General features: G+C 39.0%; 1 pseudogene; it reads right to left on the bottom strand.

Annotated features, from left to right (window-relative positions):
* Positions 1-215: 215 nt before the first annotated feature.
* Positions 216-541, bottom strand: LOC102497654 (succinate dehydrogenase assembly factor 4, mitochondrial pseudogene; annotated as a pseudogene).
* Positions 542-4754: the final 4213 nt, after the last annotated feature.

The raw sequence follows: 4754 nt of genomic DNA, 5'->3' as shown, positions 1-4754 counted from the left end.
CAGGTGGCATGGTGGCTAAGGGCACTGGACTCCCACTTGGCCGACCACGGTTCGAGTCCTGGACCTGGTAGTTTGCTTTCTCACTTTCCATCTCTCACTTTCTCTCATTCTGTACCTCTCTGGTCAAATTAAAATAAATAAAATTTTTAAAAAGATATAAAAAATCATAAATAAGTTAATGCAGATGAACATATTCAGAATGATTCTGATCTGACTTAAAAATCAATACAGCATCCTTTTCATTCCCAGTCACCATATCAGGTAGGTTCTGGGCCCCTGGGTTGACCTTTTTCTTTGGTCACTGGATTAATGTCATCTGGAAATTTTTCTAGCAGTTCTTTCTCTTAATTGGAACCCTCTGGTGCATCAAAACAGCCTTTTGGTAACTTTGGCTTCCTAAGGGATTGTTTGACAGATTCAGGGTTTCTTTTTGAAAAGAACTTGTTTTCCTCAAAGAATGACACAGAAGACATGAATTTGCCACTCTCCTAATCGTGACCAGCATGTGGCCAACTAGCCAAGCAAGCCCAGATGCAGTCATGGTGGTGACTGCTGCAGACTATTTTTATTTTTTTAATTTGACCAGAGAGAGAAGGAAAGTAAGAAAGCCAGCTGCCAGGTCTGGGACTTGAACTATGGTCAGCCATGTGGGAGTCCAGTGCCTTAACCACCATGTCACCTGCCAGCCCCAAGGCATATGATCTTAACTTGTCTCATTATTGGTAATGCTAGTTTTAGTTATTTAATTGAAGTTGTGCCTTCCAATTTTTTATGCTATAAAGTTACTGTTTTTCCTTTAGTAGTTAATAAATAATTTGTGAAGAATACACTGAGACTACATGAATATACTGTCTCTCCTTGAACTTTCACCACTAAGGTTTTATATCCATTTATGATATTTGCCTAAATCAATTATTGATATGAAATTTGTAAAATGGTGATTTTCTAACTGTAATTCCTTCAATATTTAATAACAAGTATTCTACTGTAGGAACTAATTTTATTTTCTCCTCTGCTTATTAGCAGTATAGATTCATGGATTTAATAGATTATAATCCATTGCTGTCATGACTTATTTTAATGATCAGTATTTCCAGACATGTCCAATAGGATTCCCTTAAAGCTGGTTCCTATATCATTTTGAAATATTTTTATTCTTTGCTGAGTAGATCTTTATTTTATAACAGAAAATGTTCAAGGCTCATCTTATACTTTCCCTGTCCAACCACTGAAATCAGTCATTTCTCTAAAAAGAGCCCTAATAATTTTTCAGTGGGGATAGCATATAACAACCTAGATTTGGGTACTAGTTATGCTCATTGCTATTGGGATTTCCTTGCTTCTAGTCCTTTAAATGAATAGACTAAGGAATATGTTATGAATAATTTTATAATGATACCTCCAATTCCTGTCCAACCACAACAAGTTTTTTACTTTCTCTCATTTTATACTTGTATCTTTTTTCTACAGCGAGAATCCTGATGCTCACCAATATCAATTTTTTTACATATATTTTCAGAATTGCTATACCTATATCACCATGAAAAACAAAACTAAAAAGTAGAGTTCAAGATTTATTTGCTATCATTTTTAAATTTTTTTAAGAATTATTTTATTCAACTTTATTAATTTACTATTTATTTATTTATTTATTTTAATTTGACCAGAGAGAGAGAGAGAAAGCAAGCTGCCAGGTCAGGGACCCAAACCATAGGCAGCCATGTGGGAGTCCAGCACCCTTAATCACCACGACACCTGAGGCCCAACTTACTATTATTTTTGTCTTTAAACAAACAGTAGTTCATTCATTCTTTTTTAAGAAGTTTTTGCCTTGGGATGCGTGCACTTGCGAGAGAGAGAGAGAGAGAGGAGATAAAGAGACAGTGAGAGTGAAAGTGAGAAATCACCCACTAGGGAGGATGGCCATGCCACCATCCCTTCTCCTCCATTCTCCTCTTGGGATCTTGAGCACGAACGCCCACGTGCCCAGCATGATTTTCAAGCCATTAGGTCCAGGACTCAAACATCAGTTGACCATGTGGGAGTCTAGCGATGTAACCACAATACCATCTGCTGGGCCCAGTTCTTTCTTGAGTGTGGTTATGTTTTTCATTGAATAAAACTGGGTCCCCTTTTTTCTTTCCACATTCAATTTTAGTTTTTCTCTTTTTCTTATAGGTATGATTTAAATTTTAAAATTAATTTTAAAAACTGTGGTTAAATATAGATAACATTAAAATTTACCTTTTAGGGCCAGTAGGTGGTGTAGTGGTTAAGGAGTTGTATCCTAAATGGCCCACTCTGTGGTTCTAGTTCCAAGCAGGGTGGCTTGTAAATCATTCTGTGTGTGTGTGTGTGTGTGTGTGTGTGTGTGTGTGTGTGTGTCTGTGTCCAAAATCCTGAGAGGAAAATGGAGAAGAAGGGATTTTAATGGGGCCATCTCCCCCAAGACACATTTTTCACTTTCCCTCTCATTCCCTCTCTCTCTGTCTCTCCCTTGTGAACACAGATGGCTTATAACAAACTAAAACTTTTTTAATTTTTAAAAATTTACCTTTTAAAGTGTAGAATTCAGTGGCATAAAGTACATTCATATTGTTGTACAACCATCGCTATCCATCTTCTGGACATTTTTCATCTTATAAAACTAAATTATTTTGAGACCAGCAGGAGGTGTGGTGGCTAAGGTGCTGGACTCCCACATAGTCAACCGCCATTCAAGTCCCAGATCTGGCAACTTGAAAATCACACCGAGCATGTGTGTATGCATGCCCAAAATCCCAGGAGAAGAATGGGAAAAAAGGGATTGTGGAATGGCCATCTCCTAGGTGGTGATTTCTCACTTTCCCTCTCACTATCTCTCTCTGACTCCATATGGCAAAAACCTTAAAGAAAAAAATTAATAAATGATTTGGTTCTACATTTTGATTTCTTTAAAGAATTGTTTATTTAATTTTATTTATTCATTCATTTTAATGTGACCAGAAACACACACACACACACACACACACACTTACACACTGAAAGTGAGAAAGCAAGCCACCCAGTCCAGGACTTGAACCGTGGTCGGCCATGTGGGAGTGTCAAGCACCTTAGCCACCACGCCACCTGCTGGTCCCCCCATTTTTATTTTTTAATACATTACATTAATCAAAAAGTCAAAATTATTTTTTAGAGAGATTTTTCTATAGGGCGTGTGCGCTTGCCAGAGAGACAGAGAAAAACAGAAACAGAAAGAGAAATCACCCCCTAGAAGGGATGGCCATGCTGCAATTCCTTCTCCTCCATTTTCCTCTCATGATTTTGGGCACTTGTGGTGTGAGTTCTTTTGTTTGTTTGTTTGTTTTTAGAGATTTTTGCTATAGGGTGCATGCATTGGCCAGAAAGAGAGAGACAGAAAGCAAGAAATCACCCCTCAGAGAGATGGCTATGCCAAAATCCCTTTCTCCATTCTCCTCTCGGGATCTTAGGCACACATGCAATGCACCTAGCATGAGTTTAAGCCATCCGGTCCAGGACTCAAACCATGGTCAACTACATGGGAGTCCAGTGATGTAACCATTACCCCATCTCCTGGTCCCACACAAAGTCAAAAATACTGAAAGTAGTGTACTTAGAGAAGTGTCATGCCCTACACTAACTGTGCCATACCTTTTCCTCTACCTCCTATAGATAACCAATCTCTCTCTTTATTTAAAGAATTATTTATTTAATTTTTAAATTCATTTCAACTTGATGAGAGAGAGAGAGAGAGAAAGCAAGCTACAAGTTCTTGGACTTGAACCACGGTCAGTCATGTGGGAGTGTCCAGTGCTTTTACCACCACGCCACCTGTTGGTCCCCCCAATCTCTTTTTTAAAAAAAAAAATACTTATTTAATTTTATTTATCTTGATTATTATTTTTTAATTTGCTACAGGGAACATGTGTGTGTGTGTGTGTGTGTGTGTGAGAGAGAGAGAGAGAGAGAGAAAGAGAGAGAGAAGAAGGAGGGAACGTGAGAGAGCAAGTCGCCAGGTCCTGGACTCAAATTGTGGTATGCCACGTGGGAGTCCAGTGCCTTATTTACCATGCCATCTGCCAGCCCTAGGTAACCAATTTCAGTCCTTTCTGTCTTATCCTTTCTGTGCTTCCTTTTGCAAAAATGGGCAAAATACAAGTATATTTTATTTAAAAAAAAAAAAAACAGCGGAGGGAACCAGCAGTTAGCATAATGGCTATGTCGCTGGACTCCAACGTAATTGACTGCTGTTCGCATCCCAGACCCCGTGGCTTAAAACTCATGTCGGGCACGTGTGTGTGCGTGCCCAAGATCCCGAGAGGAGAATGGAGGAGAAGGGATTGCGGCGTGACCATCCCCCCTGGGGGGGTGATTTCTCACTTTCTGTCTCTGTCTCTCTCTGTCTGGTGAGTGCACGTGCCCTATAGTGAAAACCTCTCAAAACAAACAAACAAACAAAAACAAAAAAAACAAACAAAAAAACAGCTGATAATTTATTAAAATAGTTGACTTAAGCATCTGCAGTGGTGGCTTCAACCTCAACTCCTGGTTCAATGCTGATAGAAGTAATCTGTTTAACATTCTCAGAAAGACTGTGCAAATCACTGAGTCGCTTGTGACTTAAGCATCTGCAGTGGTGGCTTCAACCTCAACTCCTGGTTCAATGCTGATAGAAGTAATCTGTTTAACATTCTCAGAAAGACTGTGCAAATCAATGAGTTGCTTGTGGATTCTCATCTGGGAACAATCCCATG

This window comes from Tupaia chinensis, unplaced genomic scaffold, assembly GCF_000334495.1.
Source record: "Tupaia chinensis unplaced genomic scaffold, TupChi_1.0 Scaffold000243_1, whole genome shotgun sequence".
Taxonomy (NCBI): Eukaryota; Metazoa; Chordata; class Mammalia; order Scandentia; family Tupaiidae; genus Tupaia; species Tupaia belangeri.
The sequence above is the reverse complement of the archived record's forward strand: the minus strand, read 5'-3'. Positions and strand labels throughout refer to the sequence as shown.